Genomic DNA, 21120 nt, shown 5'->3' on the forward strand with positions numbered 1-21120 from the left:
TTTAAAACCAGACATTAATTACTAAATCACACAGTGTTAAAGACTTATTAATGAACCATGTTTAACTGCATTTTTCTCATGTTGAAATTTGTTTTACATAATACATTAGAATAGGTGTCTATGTATATAATTGATACATAAATACATATACATATTGAGTGTGCATGCTCAAATTTATTTCACTGGTGGGGGTGCAATCAAAACTGTGAAGACTACCAGCAGAAAAGGATCCTTTTTGTTATTTCGTATATTTATCTTCAACATATAAAAGGAAGAAAAATCTAAATGGACTATAATCATAGAAGATACGAAAGAGGATAGGAGAAAGACCTAACATGAAAAAAGGTTCTAGGCACAAAGATTTTGCACACATAGCCCCTATTAAATGCTACACACAGCACTGAATTATTATTATATTGCTGTTTATGAAATTATTTCCTTAAATACACACATATATACATATGTATCCTTTCTCCACATATACATATCTCATTAAGATATATAAGTTCCCATTACCATTGACTATTAAAATCTCTGTTTTCCCATGCATTGACTCAGTTAGCACTCCCATTTCCAGAAGCATATTGCTTATGTTAAAAAGGGCTGTGTGTGTACAGTCAAGTACTATCTAACCTACAAGCCTTTCCTATATTTTTCAAATTATTCTAAGAAATAGAAAAAGATAAAAATTTTCTCATCAGGCCAGCCTACGGAGCTGCAGCCACCCTTCATGCCCTCCTTACCTTCCCTACCAACATCATGGTCCAGTTCCTGCTTTGATTTACTTTGGGCAATGTGGTTGGAATGTATCTGGCTCAGAACTATGGCATACCATACCAAACCTGTCTAAAAACAAATCTTGAAATTAAAAAGGACTTGGATGCCAGGAAGATTGGAGCCTAGTTCATTAGGCACTGTCTTATAGATACACTGATTCTACTGCTCTTTAGGGCCTCCTTTACCTTTGAACCAAAAGCTTTTGTTCACATCTCTAGCCTCAGTGACTTTTTTCTTTGCTAGACCCTCTGTTTTCTTGCCTTAGAGCAAGCAAAATGGGGCTCCAACTTGAGAACTACCCTTACATTTCCCATATTCTCACCTCTTCCATATCTTCCTTCCAGCTGCATGGGGGGTTCTAAGACTGGAATTATGGTGCTAGATTAGTAAATATGACTTTTAATGAGTAGTTTCTTCTTTATTGTTTGGAATTTCTACTACCTTTTGTCAAAAGAAAAACGGATGAGTTTTGTACAGCTGGTCAGATACAAATAATGCTGATTTCACAGTTTAGCAATTATAATGGGTGCTTATTAAACATTTACTAAATTTTATTGTTTCAAAGTAATTAAAATTAACATCCAGAAGCCAAAATTAACTCTAGATTCATGTTAAGATTCTAGCACAACCTAAAAACAAAACTTGATAAACTCAAGGAAATAAACAATACATCAATCTAACATGTAAGTTTTAAAGTCCTAAATAAAATCTTGCCAAAACTATCAAAGTTAGTTAAAATAACAATATTCCAAGACTAAATAAAGTTTATTCCAAGAAATCAAGGCTGATTCAATAGGGAACTCATTACTATAATTCATTACAGTTATAAATTAAAGAAGAAATAATTATATCAATAGGTACATCAAAAATTCCTTTAAATTTTTAAAATTCAATTAAGTTCAGGAGAAATTACTGATTTTAAAATTGAGTAAAATAATAATAGAAGGAAACTGCCAGAATATTAAAAAGATTACCTATCAGGAAGTTCTTACTTGGGACTTGTTGATTTTTTTCCTTAGCTTAGACAGAGACAGTGATCAGGAAGTACTTATTTGGGAATTTTGATTTTTTCCCTAGCTAGATGGAGAGAATGGGTGCTGGTAAACCGGCTCACTGGAAAAGAAAAAAAAAATTCCGGATGTAAGGTGTATTAGAGTTCTCCAGAGAAACAAAACAGAGAAGGAGCTGGCTCAGGCAATTTGGAGGCTGGTTAATTCAAATATACAGGATGGGCCAGTAGTTCAGGAGATGCAAGTAGAGCCAATGTTTTAGTTCAAAAGTCATTGAGCAGGAAGATCCAATGTTCCAGCTGAAGGCATTCAAGGGTAAAATTCTCTTACTCAAGGGAAGGTCAGTCTTTTTGTTTTATTAAGGCCTTTATCTGATTGGATGAGGCCCACCCACGTTATGGAAGGCAGCCTACTTTACTCAAGTCCACCAATTTAAATGTTAATCTCATCCAAAAACACCCTCCCTATGATCAAGCACGGTGGCTCACGCCTGTAATCCCAACACTTTGGGAGGCTGAGGCAGGAGACTCACTTTAGGTCAGGAGCTAGAGACCAGCCGGGCCTACATGGCAAAATCCTATCTCTACTAAAGATACAAAAATTAGCAGGGTGTGGTGGTACATGCCTATAGTCTCAGCTAGTTGGGAGGCTAAGGCAATTGAATCTCCTGAGCCCGGAGGCAGAGGATGCAGTAAGCCGAGATCGCCCCATTGCACTCCAGCATCCACCATCTAAACAAAAATGGGCAACAGAGCGATCCACCATCTAAAAAAAAAAAAAAAACCCCTCCCAGAAACACCTAGAATAAATGTGTGGCCAAGTATCTGGGTACCTCATGGCCCAGCCAATGACACATAAAATTAACCATCACACAGTGCTTGCCAAAATTCATGGTATAAACACTCCCATCGTGGCCATGATATTACTGAACGCAGAGTTGGAACGATAAGCATATAACTGGCTCTCCCTAGGTGATATAGCTCCCTATCAGATAGCTCTCCCTGGAGAGTCAGTTATATGTATATCGATCCCCAGCTCCAGCTCACCAATGGATGGAGACTGATGTTACATATTTTTAAATATTTATATTCATGTTTATCTATATGTATATACATACACACACAGTTCAGCTTTTCTGTGTTCAAAGATAGCCTGAGGACAGTTTTAATATGCTTAAACAAGAAAGTCTGAGAGCATGGTGTCTTGCTGATACAAGCAATTATATTGGTTTCTTCTCAGTTTTGATCATCTTCAATTTCTACCAATGTTTTCTTATGGTAAAACAAATTTTACTAAGGCAATAAATTAAACATATAGAGAGAGCTAGTTTTTTTTGGTACTGAAAACATACAAAGCCATCATTTCTAATTTTCAAACATATATGTCACTTATTTTAACTTAATCACAAACCCATACTTTTTATGATTAAGTTAAAATAAGTGACATATATGTTTGAATAAGTGACTCTCCATCCACAGTGCAAGAGAGAGCTCACATTTCACCCTATCTTACATCCCCTAAAATGTTCCTAAGTAACTTCTCATTCACAGTAAAAATTCAAAATAGGCTTAATGAGAGGCCTCTTTCCTGTGCTGTGGAAATGGACTTAATCCAGCTTACTCCTTTTATAATTAGAACACCTGTAACAAAGGACTGAAAACTACATTACCAACAGCATAGTAGGAAAGAGATGGGGAGGAGGGGGACACCGAGTTCTATATGTGGTCATTTAAGTTTAAAGAAAAATTCATATTACAAATGCTTGCTTTAATAAAAGTATTTCTTTAATTTAATAAAATAGGAGGAGGAGGATCAGGACATTCCATCTCATGCCAGACTTTGATGGAATTGGCTAACATCACACTAGTGTTTTTTTTCATAGGGATTAAAAATCATCTATTTGAGCACCTCCACGGTTAGTCCATTTAAAAAGCTTTCTTAGCATAATAATGCTAGGCCAATCAATTATCTTTTAAAAAACATACAGTCAAAATAACATTAATAGGGAGCATATGACTTTTCTCACCTAGACCCTATGGAGACTGGCAAAGCTAGCAGTCAGGAGTTAAAGCACACTTTGCCCCGGCAGAGACGGCAGAAACAGGGAAGAGAAATAGGCACCCATATTGACTTACAGGTAAAAATTGGCCTTCTTATATCTCTACATTTTGAGTAGGAAAAGGATCACAATGTTTATACAGTTCAGAATAATTTTGGTGGTTAAAGCAGTTCCAAAGAATTCTAAATTCCTCTCTTTGTCTTCCAAACACAGCTTGCCAATTAAAATTTTTCCAGCAGCTTAAGATGGGAAAACATTCAAGCTAAACATAATTCCAAGCTCTCTTTATATTTATACTTTCCAAGTAGAAGCGTCATGGAAATAGGTTTTATTTCCCTCAACCCCCTCAATTTAATCCTCTGCTTTCAGGTCATCTTATCTCCCAACAAATCTATTTTTTGCATCCCTTATTAATCCCTTTGATTCCCTTATCTCTACTATCATTTCCTGAAGCAGGACATAATTTCCTGATGCAGGAAGAATAAACCCAAATTTCCTGACGTAAAAGCTAAATTACTGTAAAGCTACCAGAGGATTTCAGACTTCCATAGCCTTGATGACTGGCTTTCTGACTTTTTCTGATATATGTCTTCTGAGTAAGCAGATGTAGAAAGTGTGCTGCCAGAAAAGCTTCCACAATGTGAACATAAATCAAATATAAATTAATTTCACTCTGACTGAAACACTATGTTTACTTTTCATATAGTATAGGTGGATTTAAAAAAGCCAAACAAACCATTTTACCATCTGGAACATGTCTGGAACATGTTACTAAAAGTTCCTACATGGTCCATTTATCCATTTGCCACTCATCTTTCTTTCTCTCCACCTTTTGTTGGGTCTCATTTATTCAGTAATTCAACTAATATATTTTGAAACCTACTATATATAGAGCAGTGAGCTAAGCATTGGAAACAAAAGAGAACAAACATGAAATGCACCCTCAGGAGCAACCAGCCTGGTGAAGGAGACAGACTTATAAGTAAATAACACAATGATGGTAACATGATAGAAGTAAGCTCAGGAGACAGTAAGGGGAAATTGAGGAGGGAGTCAGTTCATGAGGGGAAGGAGAAACCACTGTGTGAGGGAAGCCAAGGCCATTGCTTCAAGAACCAGTGAGGATTCAATAGGGACAAAGTCAAGGAAAGACCTGCTGCCCAGAGAGAGGAGGATGCATGAAGGCACTGAAAAGAAATGATGAGTCAGACAGCTAGCCACGAGTTCACAATAACAGGTGTTATTCCACCTTTTCCTTTACTCATACTAAAGGTAGTTAAGTGGTGACCTTCTTTATATTAAGAGGAAGACTGGAGGCTCTCTAAGGTTCCTGAGTGTAGAGCTTATTAAATCTGTGTAACTAAGTCAATGGGAGGATACGCTCTCCTCAAGCTGCTACGCTTATGCTTCACCTCAGGAATACATGTACTTGAAGAACTTAGAAGGCAGAAGGGACACAAAACATACAGTACCAGGATCCAAGATTCTGCCAAGAGCATATCATAATTCTATGAAAATGCAAATATTTAGGCCGGGCGCGGTGGCTCAAGCCTGTAATCCCAGCACTTTGGGAGGCCGAGACGGGCGGATCACGAGGTCAGGAGATCAAGTCCATCCTGGCTAACAGGGTGAAACCCCGTCTCTACTAAAAAAATACAAAAAACTAGCCGGGCGAGGTGGCGGGGGCCTGTAGTCCCAGCTACATGGGAGGCTGAGGCAGGAGAATGGCGTGAACCCAGGAGGCGGAGCTTGCAGTGAGCTGAGATCCGGCCACTGCACTCCAGCCTGGGCGACCGAGCGAGACTCCGTCTCAAAAAAAAGAAAAAAGAAAAAAGAAAATGCAAATATTTATTTGCAGAGTCATACCTCCAAAAACAGGATCAGTAGGTAACTTCAGCAGAGACTGGCAACAGAATTGGAGGGAAAAGAGCAGGTAAGAGGGAGAATTAATTAGACGCATATGTACAACAATTAAAGGATAAAAAGGGCACCAGAGACATGTTGCCTATTTCACAGTTTGGTCTGAACTAATGCTGGTAGCTAAAAAAGCTTTTCTTTTTAACTAGCCCAGCTAATGCAGATCATACAAACATCATTTTATCTGTTAGTCATTTCTGGATTCATTTAATGAAATAAGTTTCCCATTATATGATACCAAACTAGTACCCGTCCCAGAATCTCACAAAGCAATGCTACCAAATCCTAAAAAATAAAAACAAGACAAAACAACAACAAAAGCCTGAAAATGTTAATGTTAAGTGCTATCTGAATTGTTATAGAGATTAGCAAAACTATGGGAAATCCAAAGGTTTTATAAAGCAAATATAACATTGAAATAAAAACCTGACATGGATTTCCCCAAAAGAGAAAACTTAAGACCAATCTCAGATATAAATATTAATATAAAAAATCCTAATTACAATATCACCAAGTAGAATCGGAACTGCATTAAAATAATACAATATGATGAAGGGAAATTTGTTATAGAAATTCTAGAAGTATCTAGGGTTAGAAAAGTTCCTATCATATTTCATAGGTCTAAAAAGAAAAACCATACAAATCACCCTCTTTGACACAGAAAAAAGAGTAGAAAAAAATGAGCAACTGATCTTGACAAAAATGTTCAATAAAATAGGAATGCATGAGTCACTCAGGATTGGGTCCTTTCAGGAAAACAGAAAACACATTAGATATGTCAACAGAGGGGATTTAATAAAGGGAATTGTTTAAACAGGTACTAGAGGACTCGAACAGCAAAACTAAGACACTGAGCAAGCTGCAGACAATAAATGCAAGGAAGCAGCTACCACCTCCAGTTTGAGGGATTCCAAAGGGATGAGATTAAGTTACAAGATCATGGGAGCTCAAAGGAAGGGCCCCACAAAGCTGGGGCTGTGAGAAAGGGGCACTGCTCAGCTGCTCAGCTGCTGTTAGTTCTTTAGGAGCTCAAAGGAGAGAAGTGCCTCTGAGTTGGGGCTCATACCTCTGAGGTAGGGGCACTGCCTAGCTGCTGCTGGTAGACCTACAAGGCGGAGTGATGAGGCTGGCTCTGGCAATCTAGAAAAACAAATACATAAAGCTGAGGTGAAATACCCCTACTGGGGCACCTCTGACAGGAAGAGCAAGAGAGACAGGAAGTGCTTCTCCCTCCTTCCCCTTTCCAAGCTCCCTTTAGTGCCTCCTATTGGCAGAGCCCACCAGAAAGTGCAATCACTTTCCAAACTCCCTCTAGTGCCTCCTATTGACAGAGCCCATCAGGAAGTGCTATCAAAGGAGTCTGGGAACCATAGTCAGCAGAGTCCCAGCCCCAACACCAGAGAGTATAGAATAGAAGGGTGAGGTGAAGCCGGAAGACGAAGAGTAAATGACCAGCAAAGATATATCTCAACCCTAAAGCCCACTTGTGCTAATTAAGGAAACATCGGAGACTTTCCCAATAAAGTCAGGAATAAGAAAAAGGTACTCACTCTTTTCTTTTTGGGTGGGGCGGGGACAGAGTCTTGCTCTGTCTCCAAGGCTGGAGTAGTGCAGTGGCGCGATTTCGGCTCACTGCAAGCTCCGCCTCCTGGGTTCACGCCATTCTCCTGCCTCAGCCTCCCGAGTAGCTGGGACTACAGGCGTCCGCCTTCACATCCGGCTAATTTTTTGTATTTTTAGTAGAGACGGGGTTTCACCGTGTTCGCCAGGATGGTCTCGATCTCCTGACCTCATGATCCGCCTGCCTCGGCCTCCCAAAGTGCTGCGATTACAGGCGTGAGCCACCGCTCCGGGCCAGTACTCACTCTTATTTCGATTATTTAACATTTTGCTGGATGTCCTAGCCAATACAATTATACAAGAGAAATAAATAAAATGCAAAAGTTGGAAAGGAGGATATACAATAATCACTATTTGCAGATGATATGTTAGTATACTTGGAAAACCCAAGAGAGTCTACTACAATAAAATCCACTACAAAGAGTAAGATAAGTTATCAGATTATAAGATTAAGGTAATGAAACCAATAGCTTCAAATATAGAAACTACAAACAGAAGACATAATGTAAACAAGACCTGTTTTAAATTACAACCAAGATAAAATACTAGATATAATTTTACAAGAAATATGAAAGAAATACATGAAAAAACTCTACCAAAAAGGAAGAGTTGAACTACAGAAAAGTATACCTACTGATAGGAAAATTCAAAATCATAAATATTCCATTTATCCTTTAATAAAAATCACATTTAACATGTTCAACAAAAATACTGATTTTTTTCCTTTGGAATTAGACAACCCAATTCTAATATTCACATAGGAATAAAAAGAATACAACTAAAAGAGTATACCAACAGACATTTCTCAAAAGAAGACATTCGTACAGCCAACAGACACATGAAAAAATGCTCATCATCACTGGCCATCAGAGAAATGCAAATCAAAACCACAATGAGATACCATCTCACACCAGTTAGAATGGCAATCATTAAAAAGTCAGGAAACAACAGGTGCTGGAGAGGATGTGGAGAAATAGGAACACTTTTACACTGTTGGTGGGATTGTAAACTAGTTCAATCATTATGGAAAACAGTATGGCGATTCCTCAAGGATCTAGAACTAGATGTACCATATGACCCAGCCATCCCATTACTGGGTATATAGCCAAAGGATCACAAATCATGCTGCTATAAAGACACATGCACACGTATGTTTATTGCGGCACTATTCACAATAGCAAAGACTTGGAATCAACCCAAATGTCCATCTGTGACAGACTGGATTAAGAAAATGTGGCACATATACACCATGGAATATTATGCAGCCATAAAAAAGGATGAGTTTGCGTCCTTTGTAGGGACATGGATGCAGCTGGAAACCATCATTCTTAGCAAACTATCACAAGAACAGAAAACCAAACACCGCATGTTCTCACTCATAGGTGGGAACTGAATAATGAGATCACTTGGACTCGGGAAGGGGAACATCACACACTGGGGCCTATCATGGGGGGGGAGGGGGGAGGGATTGCATTGGGAGTTATACCTGATGTAAATGATGAGTTGATGGGTGCTGACGAGTTGATGGGTGCAGCACACCAACATGGCACAAGTATACATATGTAACAAACCTGCACGTTATGCACATGTACCCTAGAACTTAAGTATAATAATAATAATAATAATAATAATAATAAAGAGTATACCAATAAGGGAGAACTAGAGCATATTATGAAGCTTCAATAATTAAAATAAACCATTGTAAATGGCCATGTGATCATATTTACCAAAATCGAAATATGTAAATATTTGATTCCATACTTCTCCTTCTGGGAATTTATCCCACAGATAACATTTGCACACATGTAAAAGGCTAAGGTTTTACATTTCAGCATTGATTGTAATAATGAAAGATTAGAAAAATCCCAAATACATTAATAAGCGGATGGTTAGCTAAATTATGTTCATATATCCAGTAGAATACTATGCACCTATAAAAAGAAGTATTTCTCTATGGAAAGCTCTTCAAGATACACTGAGTGAATAAAACAAGATGCAAAACAGTGTATACAATATACTACTATCCATATAAAAAGGGGAAAATAAAATACATTTTTATTTCCGTGTGTATGGAAAAATAATGAAAGGATTTAAGAGAAACTAAGAATAGTCATTACTTAGAAGATTTATTCTTCCAGAAATAAAAAACAAGAATGAGATAAAGAATTCTCACTGACATACTTTTACATGCTTTGATTTTTGAATCATGTAAATGTTTTACCTTCTCAAAAATCAAATAAAAAGAGTAACAGCAAAGGTTGTCACACTAAATTTTTAATACCCCAATTTACCCTTTAATTCTATACAAAACATATATAAAATGTTAATAAACCCAATTACCTTTAATTCTATATAAAATATATAGAAAACTCTCAGATAAATGCAAGCATAGCCAAAGAAGAGAAGAAAAGAAGCATCAAGAGAAAAAGAGAAGAAAAGAAGCATCAACACTAAATTCAATGAATGATTCATTTCTTATCTGATCACCCATCACTGTAAGATAAAGGAAATGAAAAGAGAACTCCTCAAAGGTAGAGACAAGTCTTATTCAACTTGATTGTATTCCATTTAAGCTTCTCACAGAAGCTCCTCTCAGTTGGGTTAGTAAGACCAAGTCCTTCAGAACTAATGGCCCAAAGTGAGCTGGCCTCCAGGATCTGGTAATTGTGTCTGAGTAAGGACACCAACAGGTAAGGAAGGTGATGATGGTTTGCAGGCCTCTGGCCTCATCTTGTAGCACTCAGTGCTTAGCCCACAGGCCTATGCCATATCTTGGTTTCTCAGGGCCCTAACTTTGGGATCTACTAAAGTAGTTGCAGCAAAGCTATTACCTAGATGCCAGTTGTTGAAAAGATCTAAGACAAGAATTAACGACTTCGAAGAAGGGACAGCTTGAAGGAAACCCAGGCATTTTTCCTAACCTTTTACCAGCAGCCTGTCTTGTGCATAAAATGTTTTCTTGAAAACACACAAAAAAATGAAATGTGCAGGAATCTCATGAGAAACTGGATTTCAGGGCCCAAAAACTAAAATATAGGTTTAAAAATCTTTAGTTATATCTTCCTTTTTGTATATAATATTCAATGATAGAGTTCCAGAATTCCATACAGTTCCTTGCTTTTGCTTCTTTTCCTACCAATAAAACAGATTCTAGATGGGCTTAAATTCAGAGAGTATCCACTTGAAGCTAAGAATTTCTTCTTTCTGGCTCACCTGATTTTTTATATCTTTATCTGAAGTGAATTGCTGTATGAGACCTAATTTCCCATCATCAGGATTAGCAGTAATTTTTCTAGTGTTCATTCATTTATATAAGAAAGATATGAAAAAGCAATAAAATATTCAAGTAATTACACAAATGCTGCTGAACAAAGACAGCAATGTTGCTGAAACTGGTTACAGGCAATCAGCTCTCAGAATATTCCTTTGTCACGATTGCATGACATAATCCAAAACCGTTGCATGAAAACATATTTAGGATGGCATTAATCTACTATGCGAAAGAGAAGGTTATATACACAGTCAGAAATTTGAACACCAAATCAATCACTTATATTGTGGAATTCAAAATCCAAACACTTCCTGTTGCCTCACTGTCAGTCATTTATAGCCTGGCATAAATTAGGTTGATGTGATAATCCCCTAATTATATCTAGCAGCATTCCTCAGTACAGAAATGGCATTTTGGTTGGAGTTAAGGGTAGAAGTTTGGGAAAGAAAGGCAGAGGGTATTCTGGAAGCTCAGGGGCTGATACGGTTTGGCTCTGTATCCCCCAAAGAGTGCCGTGGCTTCAGAGGGTTCAAGTCCCAAGACTTGGCAGCTTCCATGTGGTATTGAGCCTGCGAGTGCACAGAAGTCAAGATTTGGGGTTTGGGAACCTCTGCCTAGATTTCAGAAGATGTATGCAAATGCCTAGATGCCCAGGCAAAAGTTTGCTACAGGGGCAGGGCACTCATGAAGAACCTCTGCTAGGGCAGTACAGAGGGAAATGTGGGGTCAGAGCCCCCACACAGAGTCTCTACTGGGTCACCACCTAGTGGAGCTGTGAGAAGAGGGCCACTGACCTCCAGACCCCAGAATGGTAGATCCACCAACTGCTTACATTGTTGGCCTGGAAAAGCCACAGACACTCAACACCAGCCTGTGAAAGCAGCCGGCAGGGAAGCTGTACCCTTCAAAGCCACAGGGGCGGAGCAGCCCAAGAACATGGGAACCCACCTCTTGCATCAGTGTGTCCTGGAAGTGAGACCTGGAGTCACAGAAGATCATTTCGGAGCTTTAAAATTTGACTGCCCTGCTGGATTTTGGACTTGCATGGGCCCTTGTAACCACTTTGTTTTGGCCAATTCCTCCCATTTGGAACTGCTGTGTTTACCCAATACCTGTACCTCCACTGCATCTATGAAGTAACTAGCTTGCTTTTGATTTTACAGGCTCATAGGTGGAAGAGATTTGCCTTGTCTCAGATGAGACTGTGGACTGTGGACTTTTGGGTTAATGCTGAAATGAGTTAAGACTTTGGGGGACTGCTGGGAAGGCGTGATTGGTTTTGAAATGTGAGGACATGAGATTAGGAGGGACCAGGGGCAGAATGATATGGTTTGGCTGTGTCCCCACCCAAATCTCATCTTGAATTGTACTCCCATAATTCCCATGTATTGTGGAGGGACCCAGTGGGAGATAATTTGAATCATGGGGGTGGTTTCCCCCAGACTCTTCCCGTGGTAGTAAATAAGCCTCATGAGATCTGGTGGTTTTATCAGGGGTTTTCGCTTTTGCTTCTCTCACATTTTCCCTTACCACCAACATGTAAGAACTGCCTTTTGCATCCTCCCATGATTCTGAGGCCTCCTCAGTCATGCGGAGCTTTACATCCAATTAAACCTCTTTTTCTTCCAGATAAAGTCTTCCAAACCTAGTCTCAAGTCTGTATTTATCAGCAGAATAGAAGTGGACTAATAGAGGGGCATTTAAGGGAAGAGCAATTCCTTGACCAAGGTGTTCTGGGAAGCCACAGAACAGGCATGGGAGGAACAGGCAGCCGGAAGGCAAGGAAGGGTGGGAGAGAAGGAGGAGGGAAAACAGCAGAACTGAAGTTCAACTACTCTGAGTTTTCTCAAATATGCCTGATGACTCTAACTCGTTTTTTAATTCCATTCCTATATACATCAAATATTTATCCAAAGTCAAATATTCAACAAATAGTAAGTGCCTATTCCATGCCAGATGCCACACAAGGCTATGGAAACAAGATAAAAATTACATACCACTTGCCTTGGTGCGTAAATCCCTATATCTGGTGCCCTCATAGATGGGGACTTAGATCCCCATATCCAAGTCCCAGAGTGAGATGGAGCAGGGACACTTCTTAGGGTTCTGTGGGTCCCAAGCATAGAAATAACAGAAAATCCTGATTTCCTTCAAGGGAATTTCCAGGCACCTAGCTCTCCCTGAGAAATAAATGAGCAACTACATAAGCAATAAGGTATTAGTAGCTTAAAACAATACCCAAGGAAGTTAAAATAATAGGATGTTGGGTTCTCTATAGAAAGTAAAGATAAAATCTTAACATATGTTCCTGAGTTGTTTTTCAGAAACCCGGACCCCCACCAAACAGCATGTAGACCTCAGATAGGGGGAACTGAGGACAGATCTCTGACCACTTCTCTTTGCTGTAAATTTCTTCCTGATGGGCCTGAAAGAAGTCATACCACAAACCAGAGCTAACAATCTTCTGCTGACCCAAATCTTAAACAAAGCTTCCCTTCCTTAATCAACAACAAATCAGAAAATCTTTGAATCTACCTATGACCTGCCCCCACTTCAAGATATCCCACCCTTTGTAGGCCAAACCAATGTGTAACCTCCACATATTGATTTATGATTTTGTTTGTAACTTCTGCTTTCCTAAAACATAACCATGCCTTTAAGAACTCGACTTGCAAGCCATATAAGCTGTCCTATTCTCCTTGCTTGGCACTCTGCAAATAAATGCCCTTCTTTCTTCCACTGCAAACCTCAGTGTGAATGTTTGGCCTTACCATGCCAGGTGAGCAGGCCCCAGTTAGTTCAGTTCGATAACAAGAAGGGAGAATGTCCATGAAGACTAAGGGAAGAATGTGAGATAAAAAAAGGAAAAAAACAATGTTTAATCCTCATTTTTAAGTAGAAATGGGAGTTTGCAACAACAAAAAAAGTAGAATAGAGGGATTCCAGCATGAGCAATGGCATGAAAACAGAATGGGGCAGGGAACCAAGCAGCTGGGTCTTGTTTGAGTTTAAGGTGTGCATTAGAGGTATGTGGGAGCTGATACCGAGAAAGGGTGTACTTACCCTGTAAGCAACAGGAAGCCATTAAGCAAAGAAAAGCCATTAAGCAAAAGGAGTGGAAGATCAGATCTGATTTTAGATAGCTTACTCTGCCAACAATATCATAAAAAGTGAACTGAAACCGAAAGCCAAGGAAACCAGATAACAGGCTTTTTGTAAGAGCCAATTCCTACACTGTCTCTGGCTTAGGGGCTTTTACATTTGTCACTATTACATTTTGTTTTATTTTATATATATATATATATATTTATTTATTTATTTATTTATTTATTTATTTATTTTTTAGAGATGGGGGTCTCACTATGTTGCTCAGGCTGGTCACAAACTCCTGGCTCCTAAAAATCTTCCCGCCTCAGCCTTCCGAGTAGAAAATTTTATTTAATCAGGTGCTACTCATCTTTCCAGCTATTGCCTTCACCAGGTGACTGCAATTTATCCTCAGATAGGGGAACTTTTTAAGACGGGATGCTAAAACAATAGACATAAACTCAAACTCTCCCCCTCGTCAGCCCCCACCAAAAGGATAACAGAATCTGCCTATCACTGGGGGTTGTTAGCATAACACATACCTGACCCTCAAAAAATGACAACTCTTGCTTTTCTACTTAGTTTTTGTTTTTTTAATTTGGAAAGCTAGAATAATAAATTACTTTTTGTTATGATCTGGACTTATAAATTCCAGCACACCACTTGTAAATGCATTAGCTCAAGGGGACAGTTTACTAATTTGTCAATCATCAGCCCACTAGTGCACTTTTATATATATATAAAATACATATATAATAGGTATTACATATATATAATAGGTATTATATTTTATATATATATATAGTGAAAGAGAGAAACACAGAGCGGGGAGAGAGAGAGAGAATGACATGGAGAGAGAGAATGAAGGCACACTAATGTCTCCATCACCAAAATGGAGAGATCATTGGTTTTGTGGACTGTCTCAGATTGGCCATCTGATATTAAGGATGCCTCTAGGCTGACCCTTCCAATAACTTCCAACTCTCAGTTTAACATGTACTCAGAAAACACAAAATAATTTTAATATTATTCTTAAAAATAAATTTGGAAGCTATATATTCTTTAAAAAATATTGTAACATATTCCAAAGCCAAATACTGATGTCCACTAAAAGAGTTTACTAATGTTTCTTTGAACAATATAGGTAACAAAGAGTTAACTGAATATATCTAAAAAGAAATTTCTTGTTAGCTTCATGGATGATTCCCATACTGTCACCCTATCAATTGGCAGTATCTCTGTTTTCCTAAGCTACACACACTACTTCAGCTTTAATTAAAAGGCCCGTTGCCATAGTTTCTCAGCGAACAGCTCAAGGCATGCTTGAGTTCATTATTTACTGAGGTTTCTAGAGAAATTGTAATATAGCAGTAGCCAGTCAAAATTTCCCAATTTTATCTCCCACCCAGAACAGCTGATGATTCAGACATATAGCTAAGTAATCCAAATATTTTAAGAGAGTCTAAACAATTAAGAATGTATTTGGGATTCACTTTGGGATGCCCCGCAACCATTTTTTAAAATAAGAGTCAGTCACACTCTAGATCAGTCTGAAATGCTGACAACTGCCTGCTGCCTGCTGCATGCAGCTCACTGCAGAGTGGGCAGGCGCAGGAATATACTTATTTAATGTTCTTTTAATGATTCTTCAAAGTTGGTCAGTTAGTAATTTAAAACTTGTTAATGGTCTACTGCTTAATTACTTCTTAATGTGAAATTTCTACTCTTTGTAAACTCATCAGTAAACATGAAGAGACACATACTGTTTTCTTTAAAATCTGCAAGTAGTTCTTTAATCTCAATCTATTTTATGTTCAGAAGTTGGAGGGAAATGCAGAAAATAATAAAGAATAATGAGATTGCCAGGCACGGTGGCTCACGCCCGTAATCCTAGCAACTTTAGGAGGCCGAAGCGGGCAGATCACGAGGTCAAGAGATCAAGACTATCCTGGCCAACATGGTGAAAACCCATCTCTACTAAAATACAAAAATTAGCTGGGCATGGTAGCGTGTGTCTGTAGTCCCAGCTACTCAGGAGGCTGAGGCAGGAGAATTGCTTGAACCCAGGAGGGAGAGGTTGCAGTGAGCTGAGATCATACCACTGCACTCCAGCCTGGTGACAGAACGAGACTCTGTCTCAAAAAAAAGAAAAAAGAAAAAAGATTAATGAGATGGGACCAAAAAATAAGAAAAGAAACTTTTCCAAATGAAAAATCTATTGACGTTTGATTCCTAAAAAAATTTGTATAATGGTAAAATAAATGGAATCTTCAGTATTTCATGAGTTATATGTAGCAAAACACATCTCTACCAGCATCATCTTACCAACTGTCAAAATCCTACAAGATTTTCTAAAGGGTAGATAAATAAAAAGAGAAAAGCGACAGGCTTGAAATGGATGGAGGACAGACTAAAGTCAGTTTGTGTTCCCAAGTACAATGAAGTAGAATAAGCGCATCTCTCATTGAATGCAACTGAAAACTGAACAGAATGCATTGAGCAGCTACTTGAGGATTCTGAAACATAAACAGCAGCAGGCCAATTGAAGTAAAAAAGCCAAAATTCAGAGTATATGAAAACCAGTGGTGAGTTTGCCATTTTTGACCTCCATTATTCCCCAGACTGAATGCAATGCAGCAGTGCAGCCTGAAACCCAGAAATGGGTACTGAGGTTCAGATACAGAGTTCCAGAAAAAGTGCCCTAATTCTGGGTAAAGAGGTGAGAAGGAGAATTCTTAAGACTCAGAGAAAGTACAGAAATCACTCATTTTTTTTTTCTTTTCTCACAGCCCCTAAACAATATCAAAGGCAGGGCAAACTCCTATTCCTTTATGTTTGGTTTTTATCTTGCTTCCTGGATGCAAGTGTGGTCACAGCAGTGTGTGACAGGACAGAATAACAAAAGCCCCAACTTTTTGGCTAGACAAACAAAAAGGGAATCTGAAAGTACTATCAACCATACAGAATTAAAAGGAGCAAAAGAGAATACCATAAACAACTTTAGGCCAACAAACTAGATAACTTAGATGAAATGAACCATTTGTGGAAAGGCACAAATTACCAAAGTGGCTCAAGAAGAAAAATAATCTGAAGAGGCACATAAAAAGTAAAGAAGTTGAATTAACAACTTAAAATGATCTTCCCACAGAGAAAACACGAGCCCCAGATGGGTTCACTGGTGAAATATTTCAAATATTTTTTAAAAACTAATACCAGCAATTTACAAACTCAAAAAACAGAGAAAAACTCAAACTATATGTAAGAACCAAAACTAAATTGCTTTGAAAAAAAAGCAGCAGAAAACTTATTTTATTATCTTGGATGAGGCAAGCAATTCTTATAAATGACACCAAAAGTATAATCCATAAAGAAAAATAATTGATAAATTGGATGTATTAAAATTTTTTAACTTTTGCACTTAAAAAGACACCATTAAGTAAATGAAAAGACAAACCACAGACCATAAGAATATGCAAACTATATATCTATTAAAGAATTTGTATCCAGAATGTATAAAGAACCCTTAAAATTCAATAAGAAAAAAAATCAATTTTACAATGGACAAAAGATTTTAACATTTCACCAGAGAAGATATATGAATAGCTAAAAAGCATGTGAAAAGAGGCTCAACATCATTAGTCTTTAGGGAAATGCAAATCAAAACTCAGAGCTATCACTACATATCCAACAGAATAGCTATAGTAAAAAAGACAGACAATAACAAGTATTGCCAGGGATGTCAAGATACCAGACTCCACATACACTGCTGATGAGAATATTAAATTGTACAGACATTTTAAAAAAACAAATCAACAATTTCTTTAAAAATTAAATTTACCATACAACCTAGCAATTTTATTCCTAGGTTATCTGCCCAAGAGAAATGAAAGTATATGTCCACACAATGGTTTTAAGCACATATTCATAGCAGTGCTATTTGTAATAGCTAATCATTAGGGAGAAACGCCAAAGTCCATCAACTGGTAAATGGATAAATCAAGTATAGTAGATTCACAGAATGAAATATGATTCAGCAATAAAAATGAACAAAATACTGATACATACTACAACATGGACAAACCTCAAAAACATTAAGCTACATAAAAGAAGCCAGATGCGAAAGACTACATATTATGATTCTACTTATATGCAATGTCCAGGAAAGGCACTATCTACAGATACTGAAAGCAGCATGGAGTTAGGGATTGGAACAGAGATTGACTGCAAACAGGCATAAGAAATCTTTTGGGGGCCGGGCGCGGTGGCTCAAGCCTGTAATCCCAGCACTTTGGGAGGCCGAGACGGGCGGATCACGAGGTCAGGAGATCGAGACCATCCTGGCTAATACGCTGAAACCCCGTCTCTACTAAAAATACAAAAACTAGCCGGGCGAGGTGGCTGGCGCCTGTAGTCCCAGCTACTCGGGAGGCTGAAGCAGGAGAATGGCGTAAACCCGGGAGGCGGAACTTGCAGTGAGCTGAGATCTGGCCACTGCACTCCAGTCTGGGCGACAGAGCGAGACTCCGTCTCCAAAAAAAAAAAAAAAAAAAAAAGAAATCTTTTGGGGATGATGAAAAATATTCTAAAATTAGAAATTAGAATATTCTAAAATTAGAAATTTCTCTCTATATATTTTTTTTTAATTTTTTTTTTTTTTTTTTTTGAGACAGATTTTTGCTCTGTTGCCTATGCTGGAATGCAATGGCATGATCATAGCTCACTGCAGCCTCAAACTCCTGGGCTCAAGTGATCCTCCTTATCTCAGCTTCCCGAGTAACTGGAACAACAGGTGCATACCACCATACCCAGCTAATTTTTTTTATTTTTTGTTTCACTATGTTGCCCAGACTGGTCTTGAACTCTCGTCCTCCAGCGACCCTCCCGTCTCAGCCTCCCGAAGCACTGGGATTACAAGCATGAGCCACAGCACCCAGTCTGAAATTTTTGAAAAACTAAATTGGGCCTAAAAATGTCTGGTGGAAGTAATTTCTATACATATGAAAGCCAAGAAATTGGAAAAGACTGTCCACTGAAAAGAACAGAAAAAGCTTACCATGAGTACTTTAGGGATAGCAGAGAGTAGCAAACCAAAAATAAATCAAAAGATTACCTATGGTAGATTGCACAAATGGCCACAATACTATGCAACTCCTCCTATCAGGACTCTTCTTCTCTACCCGCTGTGACTTACTTTGGCCAAAACAATGTGTCAGCAGAGGCACTGTACAAGCCCAGAGTCCAGACTTCAAGAGGCCTCATGTACTTCCACTCCTGCTGCTTTTGGAACCCAAATCTAATCACATGTGAACCAACCAGGGCTGGCTTACTGGAAGAGGAGAAACCATGTAGTGGAAAACCATGAGTCAGCCAGAGCACATCAAAAACATATGAGTGCAGTGGCATGATAATGGCTCACTGTAGACTCAAACTCCTGGGCTTAAGCAATCAGCCGCCTCAGCCTCCCAAGTAGGTAGGACTATAGAAGCACATCACCATGCCCGACAAATTTTTAAAATTTTTTTTTGTATAGACAAGGTCTTGCTATATTGTCCAGGCTGGTCTCGAATTCCTGAGCTCAAGCAATTCCCCCGCCTCCGCCTCCCAAAGTGCTGGGATTACAGGCATGAGCTACCATACCAGGTCCAATATTTGCCATTTCTGATGCTCTTTATTCAAATATACCACCACATTTCTCAAAATTAGTTAAACAGCTTACCAAAGCACAGCATTTGGCTCTCATCTGGCATGAATGCATAAATTATAGATAAAAAATTGCCTCAAATCTTTCCTTTTAAGCTTATGACAGTGAAAGCAATACCACTTGGCACTAATGTGACTGTAGGTAAAACACAAATTCAGGAACTGGAATTGGATGACAGTACTGGTTATAAGGTAAAATGGTTACAAAATAATTCAGAACTATTTTTAGATTACAAATTGAAATAAAAACATTAAATATCAAACTTTGATTTAAAACTCTCAAAGGATGAAAGTTCCTTCAATTAAAAAAAAAAAACAGGGATATTTTCAACTCATTTTCTTTTTTTTTGAGACGGAGTTTCACTCTTGTTGCCCGGGCTGGAGTTCAATGGCATAACCTCAGCTCACCATAACCTCCATCTCCCAGGCTCAAGCGATTCTCCCACCTCAGATCCCGAGTAGCTGGGATTACAGGGGCCCGCCACCACACCTGGCTAATTTTGTATTTTTAGTAGAGACGGGGTTTCTCTATGTTGGTCAGGCTGATCTCGAACTCCCAACCTCAGGTGATCTGCCCACCTCGGCCTCCCAAAGTGCTGGGATTACAGGCATGAGTCACCACACCCAGCCAATTTCAATTCATTTTCTAAAGTGTCTGAATTTGCGTATCCGTGAACAAAACACAGGATAAGACATAAGTAAGGTATAACTATATGTCTAAAATAAAATATGGGGCCAGGCAGAGTGTCTCACTCATGTAATCCCAGCACTTTGGAAGACCAAGGTAGGTGGATCACCTGAGGTCAGGAGTTCTAGACCAACCTGGCCAACGTGGTGAAATCTTGTCTCTACTAAAAATATAAAAATTAGCTGGGCATGGTGGTGAGCGCCTGTAATCCCAGCTACTCAGGCAGCTGAGGTAGGAGAATCACTTGAACCCAGGAGGCAGAGGTTGCAGTGAGCTGAGATCACGCCACTGTATTCCAGCCTGGACAACAGAGAGAGAGACCCTGTCTCAAATAAATAAAAAAATATGATACAATATGAAAAGCATCTGTCTCTTTCCCCTTAAGGAAAAGAGGGATACCAGATATTTGGGGAAGCTGGCAAATTCATGAGAATTGAGAATGAAACTGACTTGTAGAAAACTTCAAATATTCATTCATTCATCCAACATTTACTGAGCTTCACTATGTGTCAGATTCTAAACTAAGAACTGGGGTTATAGACTGCCTTTCAGAGTCTCACAATAACAACAACAACAAAAACAAACTAAATTGTTACTATGAGGCAGGAGTCATGAAAGTTTCCTTAAGGAGATAACTTATGAACTGGACTTTCAAGAAAGAGCAAGAGTTACCCTTTTTTTGCTTGAGTATTTTTGTTTTTGCTAGAGGTGTATGAGAAAAGAGAGGAAAGAAATAGAAAGAGACTTTATTAGTTGGAAATAACATGGACAAAAACAATAATCCTAAAAGATCATGGTCCATTTGAAGAATTATAAGAAGTGTGGACAAATGGTAGACTCGACCTATCACAGGACATCAGTACAAGGAACCCTTTGACATTATACTAAGAATGAACTTTGTGATCTTGAAAGAAGTGGAAAGCTACTGAAGGATTTTAAGTAGGGGAGAAATATGCATTACCCAACTCTTTCTCCCTTGCCTACCTCTACT

At 38.6% G+C, this 21120-nt stretch overlaps 1 protein-coding gene across 2 annotated transcripts in view; it reads right to left on the reverse strand.

Moving 5' to 3' along the window:
- Nucleotides 1-21120, reverse strand: part of DST (dystonin) — a 506627-nt gene that overhangs the window by 475337 nt on the left and 10170 nt on the right. The gene's annotated exons all lie outside the window — the stretch shown is intronic.

Source organism: Trachypithecus francoisi, unplaced genomic scaffold, assembly GCF_009764315.1.
Source record: "Trachypithecus francoisi isolate TF-2019V2 unplaced genomic scaffold, Tfra_2.0 Lachesis_group10, whole genome shotgun sequence".
In the NCBI taxonomy this organism is placed as follows: Eukaryota; Metazoa; Chordata; class Mammalia; order Primates; family Cercopithecidae; genus Trachypithecus; species Trachypithecus francoisi.